The sequence below is a fragment of the Eulemur rufifrons genome, chromosome 5 (assembly GCF_041146395.1).
Source record: "Eulemur rufifrons isolate Redbay chromosome 5, OSU_ERuf_1, whole genome shotgun sequence".
In the NCBI taxonomy this organism is placed as follows: Eukaryota; Metazoa; Chordata; class Mammalia; order Primates; family Lemuridae; genus Eulemur; species Eulemur rufifrons.
Genome location: NC_090987.1, coordinates 12,332,070 through 12,349,869, shown reverse-complemented (window position 1 = coordinate 12,349,869; position 17,800 = coordinate 12,332,070).

Sequence of the window (17,800 nt, the reverse complement as noted above, 5' to 3'; positions counted from 1 at the left end):
GTACAAATATTTTAGGTTAATGCTTGAGTCCTGGCTATAGGTGTGCCTGTCACTCAAATAGTGTTCGTAGTATATTAAAAAGATAATAAGTTGACATTTAATACACATAAATCAAATGTCTGATGCTCTCAAGTGTTGAGGATTACAATGAACAACTAGAATTCTCACATACCGTGGTGGCAGTGCAGATCCACAGAAACACAGAGAGATACCTGGTAGAATTTGAGACCTTCACACATTTGTGGCTCATCCATTCTACTGAAAATATACTTGCAATTATTATTTTTAGAGCCCACAAGTTAGACTTTTGTTTTAGAAACGTTAAAATATTTTTTAAAGTGCATGTTAGAATGGATAAAATGCTCTGGAGGAGTTTTCACACATGCAGACAAAACGATGTATACTGGAATGTTGACAGCAATACTGTTGCTATTAGAGAAAATTTAGAAACAACCTAAATGTCCATTAGCAGCAGCCTGGGTTAAGTTAGGGAATGCTAATACAGTAGAGTGCCCTCTTCAGTGAAAATGAATGAACTAGAGGTACTAAATCACACCAACAAAATACTGAATGAAAAATAAATCAAGTATTGAAGGATATACATTGTAAGATATTTTTATATATAATTTTAGTTTAAGGAAAGCAATATTGGGTCATTTATATACAATAAATATGTAAAGATGCATTACCAAAATCAAGATATAGGTTCCTCTGATTATAAGTGAGGAAAATGCTACCAGAGATTAACTCCAAGGCCTTTGTTGTATTTGTAATGCTTTATCTTTCATGGTTTATGGTAGTACACAATTGTTATTTAACAATATTCTTTTTACATTTTGTATGTCTGAAATGTTTCTTAATATAGTGTTATTTAAATGCAATCTAATACAATCTTTTTTTTTTAACTAAGGAAAATATATTTTATTCTCTTTAATATAGGTGGTCTCTGATTTACAATGGTTTAACTTCCAATTTGTGGGCTTTACGGTGATGCAAAAGCAATATGCATTCAGTAGAAACCATACTTCTAGTTTTGAATTATCATCTCTTCCCAGGCTAATAATATGCTGTTTGATACTGTTTCATGACTCTGGGCAGTGGCAGCTAGCCATAGCTTCCAATCAGCCATGCAATCATGAGGGTAAACAACTGATAACAGGGTGTACTGTGTTGCTGGATGATTTTGTCAAACTGTAGGCTAATGGAAGTGTTCTGAGTGCATTCAAAATAGGCTAGTTTAAGCTATGATGTTTGGTAGGTTAGGTATATTACATGCATTTTCAACTTACTGTATTTGCAACTCTCAATGAGTTTATCAGGACATAACCCCATCATAAGTCAAAGAGCACCTGTACTTCAAACCAGTAATGTGGTGGCTGGTTGTGGGGGAGGTGGAAGGGCAAGGAGAAGGTTTGATGACACACAGTCCCAAAATATTATTCTGAAATGAATGTGACTCAGGTATGCTCTAAAGCTACAGAAATAGGTTCTCATTCTAAGCTGTAAATAGATTTCACTGGACTTTCTATTACAAGCAAGGTGTTCTAATTTGTCATGCTATTTAGCAAGAGTGGTCAAAATTTGCCCATGTAACTATTAATTATTTGTGTTTAATTCAGAAATTACTATGAATTTCTAAGTTAATAAAGACCTTGCTTAGCCTTGATCTCTTGAGCTTTTACCCCAAGGCCTAATTATAATTATTATTGCACTAATAAGAAGCAACTTCTGTTATTCAAACGTCATAGAGAAATACATACTTTATTTAAAATATGCCTATGATCAGGTTGATCAAAGGATTTTGTTACATTTAATTTCATAATCACTCAGACTTAATGAGAAGAGATCATTATAAAAGCAGATGTTGGTGAAAACTGGAGATTTTCTTTTAGTCCTAAATTTATAAATACAGAATATTACATATTTTCTATATGTGTTTTCTATCATTTTCTATTGTGTTTAGTCCTAAATTAATAAATACAGAATAATGCATAAAAATAAAAGCAGAATAAATTTTTTCTAATAATGACTTACTGTTATTCTGTAATTAAAAATTACATTTTATTCTCCTAAACTAGTCATTATTTAGAAAAATAAAAGGTGAATATTAATGACTCTGACTGTTCTACCTGCAAGAAAAAAAAAATCTGTTAGAATTGTGTTACTTTGACCCAGAAAAGTGGCTTAGCCGTGACTCCTGTTTGCCCTCTTTCTAAAGTGATCACTTGTAAAAATTGGTACGTTTTATTCATTAAGTTTCAAAAGTTGCAGTTTATCTTCCCTTTCAAAATTGGTCTTCCATTTACTCTTCATAAGTTCCAAAAAAGACACAAGCTTTCTGAGATTGACTCTTACCCATGCAGCGGTCCCAGGATTGCACAACTAAGGAAGCCTGGGCAAAAACTGCTTCTCTCATCTCATAAATCACTAAAATGTTTTAAATGGCAAGTGGATAAACAATGAAGCATCCCAATTTTCTAAACCAGACAAAGCCAGAGATCAGAATGGCTTAAATCTACAGTGCAGAACAACCCCTGGCAAATTCAACTTGTTGCTGTAATCCAATCCCTCCCGCATGTTTGCCCAATTAATCTTTCAACACCACTTCTGTTATGTCAGTTCTCTGGCAAAATACCACTTGCCTCTTAAATTGGAATTATTTGTATTTCAGTGTGAATTTTGAATATCAAAATATTGAGGTAAAATAGCATAAACATATTTCAAAATGCTGCAAAGCTCTGAATACCACTGGGTAATACCTTGGAACATAGTTGTAACTCTAACCCTGAGCTATCAATAAAGATGAGGAAGATGCTGCCTTTAAGATCTAAAAAATATCAGACAATGGTAGACAATATCTCCAGCAAGAAGAAAGAGGGAAAATACTCTGGATTTAAGAGACCAAAAGACCTGACGAACAAAATAGAGTAACTTAGCAAATTTCCAGAAAATGATGATGGTATGGAACCAAAGCCTCTCTCTTCCCAAACCTATTGAACAACACCACCAAAATAAAACCAATAGCAAAAGCAAAAAAAAAAAAAAAAAAAAAAAATCTCTTTAATGTAATGCTCAACCACAATTACATAACAGCAATTAAAGCTCTTAAGGTTCTTGGGGAATAGAATAAATAGGAGGTTCCAACCATTGTAGGCTTTCTGCAGTACTTCATCTTCTTAGGGCACTTTCTGTCTGCTCCTGTGGCTCTGGCCTTCCCTGACCCATTTCACCCTTTGGAAGAAAGGGAAGCCAATAGAAAATAAATAGGGGGACTTATTTCTCACTAGGACAACAGCTTCTTTGTTAATAATAGCAGTAATAATGATAATACCTAACATTTATGGAATGCATAAGCCAGAATACAAACTCTGGCACTTACCTGGGTTCTAGTCCCTTAGGTAGGCTGTTTCTTTCACATTATGTTTTCAGGTAGTGCAATATTTTGCTGTACTAACACCATTAGTAGTCTCCAGAGTCTGACTGTGGCAGGGCAAATTTTCCTTTTATAAAATAACACATAAGCAGGTTGATCATTTGCTGTCCTTTTCTCACCTTCCAAGTTCAGATAAGAAAGAAAAAACAAATAGATCTTCAAGGAGTCCATGATACTAATCAAGTACTTGTCAACATTTCTGAGTAACAACGCATTCTGCACAGTACTTCCACACTTGAGGTCAAAAAACCTATCCTTTAAGTCTTGTGCATTTCACAAGCTGTGTGACTCAGAGTAAGTCATTTAATTTAGGGCTTCACAATAACTATCAGTGAGTCTTTAAGAATACATACATATATAGTGTTTGAAACAGAAGTTAATGTGTGTGTTTGGTTGTGCTTTGGGTACATGGTTTGCTGATGATTCTGAAATAGCTTGGTGGAAAAAGTGTAATACAATTTTTAAAAATTGACTTTTTCTTCTGGGTTTCAAGATGTGTATTTTAGCTGTTCAGAAAAGGTCAAGGTTTCTAAATGAACACTCAACCAAATGAGCAGAAGGGATTTTGTTCTTAACAAAGTTGGTCTCTAGTACGTGAATCTTCTCTTCAAAATTCCTTACAGGACATAGACAGCCCAACAATTCTGCCTACAAATTCTTTCCTCTTAGAGAAGATGGTAAGAAACCGGCTTATAGAATGAGCAGACTGGATAAGGTACAAACAAAAACAACTTGATTCTTTCTCCCAATGTCTCCTCACACTTGATCCATGCCCTAGTTCTCTCCCCGGCCCTGGGCAAAACCTCTGTCAGGCCTCATGGCTTTTCCAGTCACTTCTATATAGAAAGTTAGCAGTCCTTATGTTTGTAGCAACAAATTAGAAGCTCAATATATTTAATGATTATATCCTGTCCTATACATTAATAAGTGAAAGCCCACAGCTTTGTCTCTTAAAGATCACATAGAACAGAGTCTTCAGACTCTGAAACCCAAATTCTTAGTTTCAAGTATTGGCTCTGCCACTGTAACTTGTGCAACCTCACACTATTACTTAACAGCTCTCTGCCTCAGTTTCTTCTCCCATACAACAGGATGAAAATAGTAGTATCTATATTAATAAGTGTTAAACTTCTACAACAAAGCCAGAGACATATTAACCACTCAATTAATATTAGATACTATTGCTATTGGCTTCTTTCCTCATTCTCACCAAACTTGATAAAACATAGCTGGTAGGTGGTGGTGAGAGTGTCTTTTCTTTCTTCTTCCTCTGTCTCCTCTCCACTTGCTATTAATAGCTGACTTTTCTCCACATTTCCTAGGTCAGGTTTAAGAGTGAGAGAATTAGAAGAGAAAGGCACAAACTTTTTGAATGATGATTTATATATATATTTGTGTTTATATGTGCGTATGTATTCCATTTTTAGAAATGTATGCTAAGAAAATACCCTGATAACTGCACTGAGATCCACAGCTGAGGATGTCCACTATAAAGCTAGACATAGGGACAGAAATCTTGACTGTTTTGGCTTCCATGGAATCACCAACATCTAACAGTTCCTAGCATAATACAAGAATAAATGTTGCAGTTCTTTGTTACATATTTTATCAAAGAACATTTTGTAACCCCCCAAATAATGAGTATTTAAATAGTTATGGCAAACCTATTTAAATAAAATAGAAGACAGCAAATGTAAAAAAATGATGTATATTTCTATATACTAGCAGGGAAAGTGCACATTACATATAACTATATTAAAACAATAAAGCAAGCAGTAAAACAGCATATAAAGTATGAGACAATCCTTGTTCAGAATACATCTATGTTCTAAGAATGTTCATGCTGGATATGGTATGATAATGTCAGTGCAGCCACAGGAGGAGACAAGAAGGAGGCTTGGAAGGATGAAGTTTATCGTCCTTAAAGGCCCCAGAGAGGGGATCAGCACGCACCACGCAGGACTACAGGGGAAAGCACCAGTGTGGTCAGGAGACAGAATTGGCAAGAGGTACGTCTAGGCCTGAGGCTTTGTTGGAGTTTCTGCAGGAAACGCAAGTCTGGCCAGAGTGCACAATTTGGCCAGTTAGAATCATTATGGTGGGCTTTGGGTTAAGGGATGGCCTCTAATTGCCTACTACCTAGCCCTGGGATGATCAGGAGCATGGGAAATCCTGGCTTGGTGTGACAGAATTGGATAAGGCAGTGGTTAGGGCTATAAAGTTGGGATTGGTGGGTTTGGGTATGAAAGACATGCTCCAAGCTGGGCCCTTTACTATCTCTAGGAACTGACTAGCCCTGGGAAGGGCTGTCTCTATCTCTCCCTCATCTGAGAAGCCATAAATGCCAGAGCATCAAGAATACAGAAAATAATGCAATTGGCTCAGTGATAAATATATGCCAAATAACAAACACAAAATCTAAGAAAACAGAACAATCTATTAATGTATCTATATTTGTACCCAAAGCTATAATTATGTCTACCTACAAATAGTAACAGTAACTATCAATGAGTGTGGGATTAAGGGTCGTTTTTTTTTTAGTTCACTTCTATTCATTGAATTCTATTATTTGCTAGTAATCTGATTATCACATCTCGTTTAATCCTCCCCATAACCATGTTTGCTAGATTCTATTATTTGTATTTTGATGAGGAAAATAGGCTGAAAGAAGTGAAGTGACTTTCTCAAAGTCACACTCAGTCAGTTGAAAGTCAGAGCAGAGACTCTGTCTGAGGTGACTCAGAGTCCAAAGAGATTATTTTGCTAACTAACAAGTTACATTATGTTTTCTGCATTGCACACTTGATCATGAGTTAATTTCATAAATAAAAATAGATATTTTGGACATATATTTGAAAAATTAGATATGTATACAAATAATGTGTATACATTATATATATAAATCATATATAAACATATATAAAACAAATCTGTGAAAAAATATCTATATGTGGATGTCCATATATTAGGGGTGTGTGTGTGTGTGTGTGTGTGTGCCAAACCAATAAATTAATGTCTTGAAGCCAAGGTTCTCAGAAAGCACAGCTTATGTAAAGGATATATATGGTCAGTAGAATAGGGTATAAGGATAATAGAATAGATTCTGTCCTCATTTTCCTTACTTCCTCTCTTGACATGAGTACCTATGTGTGTGTATATGAGCAAGTTTATTTTAACAGCTGTATATTTGTTTTGAAGTTATTTAAAGATACTTCTCAAGCGTATTTTATGGACAAGGGTTTTTTTGAATAATAGACGAGGGAACAGATCTCTGTTGGATCAGTGATAACCCGCTGTTTCTGAGAATAATCAGACAGGAGGCAGATAGAGCACTATTTAACAGCAGCTGAGTTTCAAGTATCTCCTACATTAAAGAATCAAAGAAAGGGCATTTAATTATTGAAATAGCTTGCAGATGTAAAACAATGAAATATATATTTAGTTTCTGAGCAAATGAAAAGAAAGCTTTGAGCAAAACCCATCTTATGCAAAGTAATCCTGATGTAATATTCATGTTATTTAAAATGATATTGTTCCCCCTTCCACTCAGAATGACATTTTAGCACTGCTGAAAGCCAGAAGTACTTAATTTGAAATGACTACACTCAGAAAGGCAGAGGAAAGTAAATAATACACTTTAGAAAACTGGAATTGACATATCAGCACATAGCTTGATGTTTGCTAAGAGAACAGACTTTTTTCTAGTTCTTAGAGTTTCTGAAGCTTCAAATTTGAGCTAACTTCAGGCCCAGTAATGGGGAATTCAGCAATGTCAGTAGGAAATACCCTCATTGATTCATGCAGGTATATTTTCCATTTGTGTTCAGGAAAACAGGAATCACAAATGTGGTGATCGGGGACACTGTTTTGTCACCTAGTAGATCATGTCTGACTTTCAGTCCCAATCTCCCCACTGCAATTTCTCAGCTGCATCTGGACTGTCTCTTGACTACCTTATCGGAAAAAGAAATTAATTTTCAAAAATTCTTAGTTCTCTTGTTTAGGTTTCTACATGTTTGTCAACTCAAATATTATCACAAATGTTTCTATGTCTGATAAAGGCATTCCTGGTTAATAAGAGTAAGAATGGTGGGTAATAATACTGTACCAGTGAGCAGTTCTTGGATCTATAATGTCTTATGAGATAATATCATAGCACTTTGGAATAAATGCACTTAGCAAACCAAAATACTGAAAAGTTAAATACAACCATAGTTGTTTATTTTGGTTAAGTACCGTACTAGAGACTTAATATGCATGAGCTCCTTTAAATCTAACAAAATCCCATGTGGCATTTCTTATACACCTTTACAGATAAAGGAACTGAGACTTCAGAAGGCTAAGTACCTCCCAAGGAAAATTTAATAATTGACAAGTCAAAGTTTGAAATGCAGCAGTTCTGTGCAAGAGCACTGGATATAAAAGAACGTGGTGAATACTATTACGAAAGACCACTTTGTAACTGTGAAATCCTAAGCAAATTATTTACATTATATTACCCCAATTTCATCATTTGTAATATGGGGGAATGATAGTATATATTTCACATGGTTTCGTGAGAATTAAATGTGTTAATATGTGTAAAGTGCTTAGCACATGGCTGGGAAAGAAAGAGACCTTAATATATGGCAGCTGTTATTATCATTGTCTATAATCTACTGTAGCAGCTACAGCACCATTTTATCACACTCTCTCCAATTTTTAGGGAGTCTATATGTCTTTATAAATTTAATGAAATAAAAATCTATGGTAAAACCGGCAATGTAAACAGTCAATGCATATTTAATTGGGAGATAGTTGACTACTTTTCTCATTCTGTCTAGCTGTAGAGAAAAGGGAAATTCAGAAACTGGAATATTTGTTGGACCTGAAACCTTCCATTCTGTTGCTAATCATATCACATTGTCTTCTGTAGGAACCGATTCAGTGCATCTGCAAGACTTGAATTTAAAAATCTTAAGGATAAATGAGTACTAGAAGTACAGGCTAAGATGCAATCTGTGTGGGGCCAATGGATTTGCTGATGTTTTGTGGATTCCTCCACAGATAACAGAGGAGGACAGAGCCTTTGATCTGTATTTTATCTTCTATCAAGAAACTTCTTCAGGTGTCAAGGAAAATTCCAGAAGATGGAGTTAAAAAGACAAGGAAGACTTTGTTCAGGACTGTTGTAATAGAGAGGAGAGACTGAATTCAACTCTGCTGAAACAAAAGGCAAGAGGATTTTTAAAGGCTGGAGCGAGCTAATGGAAAAGTACTGGAGGAGGTTGGTGGATGTAAAGTCCATCTGTGTTTGTTAACTGTTGCTTATCAGCTTAGGTTTCTACCCTCCCAGGGCCTAGGAGGTAGGGGCTCTATCTTTCTTGTTGATTACATTTGAAAGAGATAGCTCCCAGGTATTTGAGAAAGACATTTCTGGGCTGTTAAACTGCTAAGAGACTGAGAGAAGATTTACATCTCAAAGGGGCAGAGAAAGAACTAACAATGGAAAGTTTTCTAAAGTAAATCCTCTATTGAATTACACATTTTAAATAGGTGAAATGTATGACTTGTGAATTATGTCTCAATAAAGCTGTTTTTTAATAAAAAAGAAAAAGTAGATTGGGACATAGAGTCAGAAAGACACCTGTTTAAAGTTTAATCAAGCTGAAAGGAACATGAAGGCCGACTTGGTCACAGGAAAAGAAGGGAAAACAAACACTGACAAGGAGAAATTGGAGATCAAAATGAGAGAAGGGCTGTAAGAAAGGACATTATTGCTCTAAATACAATTAAAAACCGTGCTCTGGATAAATTACATTAAGTGTTATTGACATATTTTTCATATGAGCTTTCCTAACTGTCAGTAGTTTCTAATGAGCTCTTGAGATTAAGAATCCAGAAAAAGCAAATTGGAAAATATGATTCATTAAGGTGATGATATCATTTACAAAACCAATATTGGCATTTTGAACTCAAAGGTAATACATTTACAGTTCTCAGGATTAAGATGTGCATAACCCAATTCATGATCTTCCCTTTCACACCCGAGGGCTGACTCCCCCACTCAGGCTTTCCAAGCTCAGTAATTGGCAACTGCCACCCTTGAGACCCCACACCTAGGACACCAACTTTGTGCCTCTTTTTCTGTCACATGTCATACCCAATCTATAAAAATTCCTTAAGTCTTGCCTTTCATAAATATCCAGAGTTTTACCACTTCTGCTCTATTGCTACCACCCTGAACCATGGTGCTGTCGTCTCTTGCCTGCACTGTTGCAATGTCCTCCTAGCTGGCCTTTCTGCTTCTTCCTGCACTCTTTTCTCACATGACAACCAACTTATCCCTTTAAAAATGTATCAGATTATTTTACTCTCCTGCTCAAAATCCCTCAACGATTACTTTTTTCCTTCAGATCAATGGCCACATTTGTCATAGTAGCTGATCAGACTCACCCTTTACTTCTCTGACTTCAACCTCCACTACTCTACCTTTTGCTCACTCTCTGACATTCATAGGGATGCCAGGCTGGACCAGGGCCTTTCACTCACTGTTGCTTCTTACTCAGTGTTCCTCCTGTAAATATCTGCATGTCAGGCTCCCTCGCTTCTTTCAGATTCCTGTTCAAATATCACACAGTCATGACCTTTTCCCCTAGCAACCTCTTTTCATACCCTATTTATCTCCAATGTACCTACCATTGTTTGATAATGTACTATCTGTCTATCCATCCATCCATCCATCCATCCATCCACTCATCCATCTATCCCCCAATGAGAAAGGAATGTCCAGGGTGACAGTTTTTTTGCTTTGTTTGTCTATGTATCCCCAACACCTATATCTGGCAAATAATGAACAAATGAATGAACAGTAATTTAATGTTCTACTTCATTTTCATAGCAACTTTCAAACCTCTCTTCATGTAAATTCATACTTGATGGCCTGGAACTTGTCTCAGGGGTTGAGGACCACAGGGCATTTTCCATCAGACTTGTGTATGTGTGAATGTGCCCTTTGTAATATTAATAAAACCCATGCAAACTTAGACTGGTTCAAGGACTATTTACATCTGGATCATTTTGCAGGGATATGAGAGTGGGGCAACAAAACCAGGATTGTTGTATGTGTAGGCTTTGAGAATAGAAGCAGACTTTAGAGATGTAAAACTCCATTTCTCGTATAGCATTTTCTCTTTCTTCCTTTATTTTTGTAGATTGTAGCAAGAGATCTAGTGCTATTGCAGAAAGAAGTCCATAAGGCATCACTTGTTTTGAAGAGGAACTTCTATAATATAGTACCCTGGGTAAGAAATTCATTTGGGAAATTTGGCACTTGTCACATCAATGAACAGCCAGCCTGAGCATACAGCAGCCCTTTATCCAGTTCTGCTGAGGAAGCAGTCGCTGGTGCATGGAAGCTAATGAAGAGGTGAGTTCTTAAAGAGCCATGAGATCTCATGGCTCTTTTGCAGGCATGATTACTTGGAATTGGTGAAGGGGGAAGTACATACAACGTTTTACTTTTACAACTAGAATTTAAATATTCTATAGTATTTGGTTTTCATGATCAAAGTATTTTTATTTTTCTTATTTTGAAATTCCTTTATGACTTCATACTTCATTTATATCAACACCGAGTAACAATCAACTCATATAATCAGGAAGTGATTTTACAGCCTCTGATTTGTTCAAAATTTTGTTTCTGTGATCTCTGTTTTTATTGTCTACTTCTTTTCCATTCATTGAAACTTTGCTTAAAATATACATCATGGGCCCTACCAAAACAGAGAGAAGGTATAATTCAAAATAGCTTGCAGAGAGATTTACAAGAATGACCATCTATGGATTTATTTATTTTCATAGGCAACATAGGGTGTTTTAGTAAAATACAAAAAAAGTTATTTCTTATTATTAATACCTTTCTTCCACAAAGTATTTGAGGCAGCATACACAAGGATGCACACATTAAAATACAGCTAGGAATACAGAATCAGAGTGAGGGCAGAAAATACAGGTCTGGGAAAGAAACTCAGATATGCCAGCCCAACCATAAATGTCACACGGCTGTTGCAATGAACTTCTAGTTTATTTTTGAAGAAATAGAGACACTGCTATTTAAACAATTCTCATTATCAGAGAAGAGAACACCTGCCAGTTCATCAGATGCTATAAATTATTTTGAAAGTACTCCGAGTTACTGAAAAAAACAAAACAAAAGACCAAACCCAATTCTATAAAACCTTTGGCTGAATATTAGATTAACAAGGTAACATGCACAGAGCAGGGCATTTTGGAATTAACTAGAAGGTTTTGTCATTCAGCTGGAACATAAGCCAGGACAAATTATTCACACATATCCCTGATGCATTTTGGTATTATTCGTAATAAACATAATATAATAATAACATAATAATACTACCAAATAAAAAATGATAGACCTTTAATAGCACTTAAGGTTTGAACACATTGTTCTAAGCACTTCACTTTTAAAAAATGTTTTAAATTCCTTCAATAAGTATTATTAGATTGCCCATTTTCCAGATAAGAAAACTGAAGCACAAAGAAGTTGAGTATCTTGTAAGAGAGATTACTCAGTAAGTGACAGAGATGGGACCTCAATTCATATTTATTATATCTATAAGTTTACAGAGCTACCCTTCTGTAGATGTTTGACTTTAGAGAAAGGAGAATCAACTAGAATATGAAAATGCATATTATTATTCATATTAGTTTTACTACTTTGTAAAACAAAATCTGAGGGAAGAAAGGCAAAGTCAATGTCTGTGGTTAAGCTGAGGCCACCAGGGAACTCAGCTGGCTAAAGTAGCATCCCCAAAACTGAGATCCAGAGTAGAGGCTCTGTATTTGTTTGGATCGGTTAGATTTGTTTTATTTTCCAAACTGCCTAGGAAAGGGATTATATAGCATTAGTAGACACCAGTGTAGACAGAGCTATATGGATCAAAGAAAATGCCACTCAAACTACATGCCTCTCTATGAGAAAGCAGCATCTATTTCTCATCTCTTAATATAAAGCAGCACATACTATGACTTTGTGTCTTTAATGTAATCTTGCCTAGTCTCGTCCACAGGTCAGCAGCAGGCTTGTTGCAATAGTGCTGAGACAGTTAGCTTTATGCAAATTAGAATCTGGATGAGCAAATGTGCTTGTCATTCAATTACCTAGCTTCCAAGCGGCTCTTTAAAATTCAGCAAGATTCATAATAAAGAGCAATGAGCCTTAAATTATATCAATAGATGTGCCCCTTTTACAGAAATGAGGTTATGGGTCACTTCACATCACTCTACCACTAAACAGATTATATAAATTATACATAATGCTCACATTTACTTTTCAACTCTTATTTTTCCTACCTTTTGACACTCTTCTATTTAGAATACACATGTGTTTATGGAATATGATATCACTATTAAATACTCATGATTTTGTCTTGTTATCCTGTAATTTTAAAACAATGTTTAAAAAAGCAACTAATATCTGGTAAGAAATTTTGTAAATTGTGTGTTTTTAGCACAATTAGCCTTGGTTTTTTATTTAACAGAAACAAGATATTTAGTATGATTAATTAAAAAGTATAAAATTGATAAAGATTGGGGGAAAAGAATCAAACATGCCTCTGACAAATGTTGATGTTGCTGAAACTGAGCACAGAATTGAGCTCTTATCTTCCTGTAGCTAAGGCAAAAATGGAAATGTAATTACTTATAGAACTTATCTCCTTGTTTCCATAGCAACCCACGTATATCTCTAGCATTGAACTTATTGCATTGTTTTAAAATTAACTTTCTTAGAGTCTGTCTCCCATTCGATTGAGTTTCTTGAGGTTAGAGACTGCTTGTGCATAGTTTCTCAAAAAAACCCACATTTCCCCTATTCCCAAACTAAGAGTCATTGACCAGAAAGACAGAAATAATCCACATTTTTACAGACAATACAGATTTTCCATTTATTAAGTACAAAGGGAAATTTCTTGGTTGGGATCTTGCGAAGGGTCCATTGGGTGATACATCAGACTGTGCCTCAACACCAGTTGTATCACAAATGCAGAAGTGAAATCCAAATGTCTGTTTCCATGGTGAAGTCTGATATAATTTGAGGCTGCAACAGTAATGCCCCTGTCAGGGTAGTGATCTTACAAGGAGAATACTTAGGTGCTGCACGCATACAGGCTTCTGGCAATCTCAGTTAATTCAAAGCTGAATGGCTACACCTAAAATCATGGGTTATGGATTTGCAGTTGTATTCCATAGACCCTGAGGATGCTAGAGAGCCCTAGAATCCACTAAGGAGTAAACATGAGGTGGGAGCTTTTGATGCTCCAGATGGCAAATCATTATTCAACCAGAGTAAGTCTTCTTTAATCTGACTGACTTGTTTCTACATAAAAGTACCTAGAAGAAAACTGCATTGCTAAAGAGCTTTGCTAAAGAAATAAACAAATAAGCTTTGAAAATCAGAGACCTAGGTGATTAGATGAATACAGTTTGCCTTTGACATGAGATTCCCAAACCTGACTGGTTAATTTATTCACCTGGGGTTCTTTTCTTAGGCACAAATATGGGGATAATACCCTCTAGAAATTCTGATTTATTAAGTGTGGGGTAGAGCACAGATATCTGTACTTAAAAAAAATTCTTCAGGGGATTCTGATGCTCTCTCAGAGTAGAAAGCCGCTACCTTGACTGTTTCCTAATTAAACATTCTTTCTGCACAGCCTTCAGTGGGCATAACCTTCACTGGCTCAAAGAGTGCAATGTAATGTTCTATGGTGAAAGCCTGGAATGAATGTATTAATATCTTTCTAAAATATCACATACAGGGTGGTGGTGTTAATTCTTAAGGGTGAAAATTTACTTTGACTTGTATGTAGAGCATTTCCATTGCATGTGAAACACTGTCAACTGTCATCTGAATAAGAGGAACTAGTAGAGTAAATTTTGATTTTTTTTTCTCTTGAGAAAGTTGTTTACTTGTGTCATATGGAAATAAGATAAAACACCAGTTGATATACATTTAGTTTGGAAACATACGTAAATAAGCAAAATGAAAGATGAGAAGATAGTAAAATTGCCTAAAAGTAGGAAGGATTTTCATCTATAACATGATTGTTATTTTTAACCTAACATTATACAGTATTTATCATCATTCTGTGTAATTGAGTCCTAAGCAAATATTTAAAGTGTGTTGGCACAATACTTCCAGTTTCAACAAAGTCTAATTTAAGGATCAGTGGGTGAGTGAATATTCAAACGTTCCCAAAATTGGTATGTATGGCAGACATGAGCATCTGCTATGATAAACAAATACAGAAGGAACAGGTGTACATTATTTTGTATTACCACGTAGGAAATTAAAAAATTAAGAATATCATCCTTAGACTCCTAAAAGCTTAATGATTGAATGTTTATGGCCTATAATGAATTAACCTGAAAAGATAGGGTTAATGTTGTATGAGTATTTTATTATGTAATAATTGTTTACATATATTAGCCCTTACCTTGTGACAAACACTATACTAAATACTTCACATATATTCTACCCTTAACACCCACAATTACCCCATGACATAGATATACTATTATCCTCCCAATTTAATGATAAGGAAGTTGACTTTTATTGAAGCTAACTGATAAATATCAAGGCTGAGGTTTGAACTCATGCAATGACTTATCAACTCTTTCATTAACTTATGGGGAAAAACAAATCTCTGAGTTGAACTCTTTGATTACTGCTGTGATTAGAAAATATAAATGAAAATACTTAAGACATTATAGATGCCCAAATAATAATAAAATAACACTATGTGCAATACAAGTAACGAGTTGAGAGGAATTTGTTGTAGTTTTTAAAAGAGAATTCTGCAGTATCTATGTAATACTGAGCATTACAATAGTTCATTGCATGCTGCTTATAATTTAGTGACTTTTTTTTTAGTACCTTGGAGAAACAAACAGAATTTCTAGTCCTGAAAACATTTTTGATGTCAAGCTTCTTTAAAATAAATTTAAAACTAATGATTTGTTTTTAGCTTTTGATCTTAAACTTAAAAAATGCCTTTGGAATAAATGTAGGGCAACTTAGAGTACAAGACACAGGATCAATTGAATCTAACCTATTTTTTAAAGTTATTCTTCTAAAAAAGGGAGAACTAATTTAATCATTGAAAATGGCCCAAGTTAGTGTTGAGACAACCTTTAATTTTTCATAGATTGAGATAAATGCACTGATAAATACATGAAACAGTGAATAGGTATAAAACCAGTTATGAAGCAGGTATTAGACATTGCATATATAGAAAATCTATCTGATCAAGAGAATCAACAAGTGAGTATAAATAAAAAAATCTAGCCTATAGTAGATGTTTAATAAATTTTTGTTGAGTGCTGAATTATTTTACAAACATGAGTCAGATGTTGATTTCAAATTTTTCTGTAAAAGGGTCATACTGTCAACATTATAGTGTTACTCATTTGAGTCTTCATAATATAATGGACACATGGGAAAAAATAGAAATTGTTAGTGTAGAACAATTGAAAAAAGTAAAGGAATAGAAAATAGAAACTATTAGACTTAAAAAGGACTTAAATATATTTGACAAGCATCATGTGCTCTAAACATAAAAAGTTGTTACCCAATCCAAGTGCTCATCAATACATAAGTGGATTAATAAAATGTGGTATATGTATACCATGGAGTATACATATAAGAAACACTGGTGATATAGCACCTCTTGTATTTTCCTGGATAGAGCTGGAACCCATTCTACTAAGTGAAGTATCCCAAGAATGGAAAAATAAGCACCACATGTACTCACCATCAAATTGGTTTCACTGATCATCACCCAAGAGCACATTTAGGAATAACATTAATTGGGTGTCAGGCAAATGTGAGGAGGGGGGAGGGGATGGGTGTATACATACATAATGAGTGCAATGCGCACCGTCTAGGGGATGGACACACTTGAAGCTCTGATTTGGGGGGGAGGGGGAGCAAGGGCAATATAGGTAACCTAAACTTTTGTACCCCCATAATATGCTGAAATTAAAAAAAAAAGAATAATGAAGTGAAAAAAAAAGTTGTTACCAGGAAGAGAAAGGTAGTTAGTTTATATATTGTTAAAGAGTGCAGTACAGGGGTGTGAGAGTAGAGCAGGAAAGATTGGGTAGTGGCAGCTACTTCTTTATCACTGCTCATGAGAGCCCTGCAAATGATGAAGTTACAGGATTCCGTGACCGTCATATCTTCCAAAGTAATGTGAAATGATTGGAGAGCTGTTAAACATGATGTGTTTGACTGCCTCCTATTTATTCCATTGGTGAAAGAAGGATTCCAGCCATAAGGTTCTGGGGAGCAGCAAACACATGGCACCCGACATGAGACAGATGAGGCCAACAGCAGTTTGTTAGTTGCATATTCTCCTAGCCTAGAGGAGGAGGACAGGGCATGCTGTACAGGACAACACCGAGGTAGCATCTGGGGACAGAGTACACAACCAGGGGCCGTGGCAAGCAGGCTTTGAAGCATCAAGACAGTGCAGTGACCCGTTTCACTCTAGGGAATGTAATTGGCTTGTTTGAATAATTCCACAGGCTGGCAGAGAATTGAAACCTGCTACTCTGGGATAAAGCAGGAATTGTTCCTAGTCCCTTTGATAAGGAGAGTAGCTAGGGGACCTTATTCTTGGGAGCAGAGTTGGGAGGGGAGCTTGTGATTAGACCATTTAAGATCCTCCCAATTTTACCAAATATCAGGGTAGCACATATTGTTGGTCCTTGATCTAGGGCCTTAAACCACATGATGATATAAAACATTGTCAAAAATGTATGTTTTATTTCACAGAGGGCCAATAAAGGTAAATTACAAAGTAACTCTCAGTTGGGTAGGAAACAATTATTTTCCCTGGGCCAGAGGTGAGGTGAAGGGGAGTGAAAATATGCTTGTGGACTCTTCTTCCCTTTTAGCCCTCTGTGCTCAGTAGACACACTGGCCATGCCTGGGCCTTGCAGGAGGACGTTGATGGATAGAACAGGTAAGAAATGTCTTCTGATACTTTCCTTGACTCCTATGTCTTCGCTGTTGTTCTCATAGGAAAGTTTAAGAATTCAGCTTTATTTTTCTTGTGGACTTTAGACAATAGCTGCAGGTCTGATCTTAGCGAAACAGAGGAGGAGGAAGAAATAATGTTTAGTTCTCTTTCATATTTTATTTCTGGATTCCCTCAGATGTGTTGCCATCTTCTTAAACCATCTCCCCCTACCCCCAACATATTCATGCCATATCTCAGATTTACTTTGGCTCCCTAGAAAAACTAGCTTTGATCCGACGATTGTCCTCCACCCAACTGTGGGTCCAGTTTTTATGTTCTT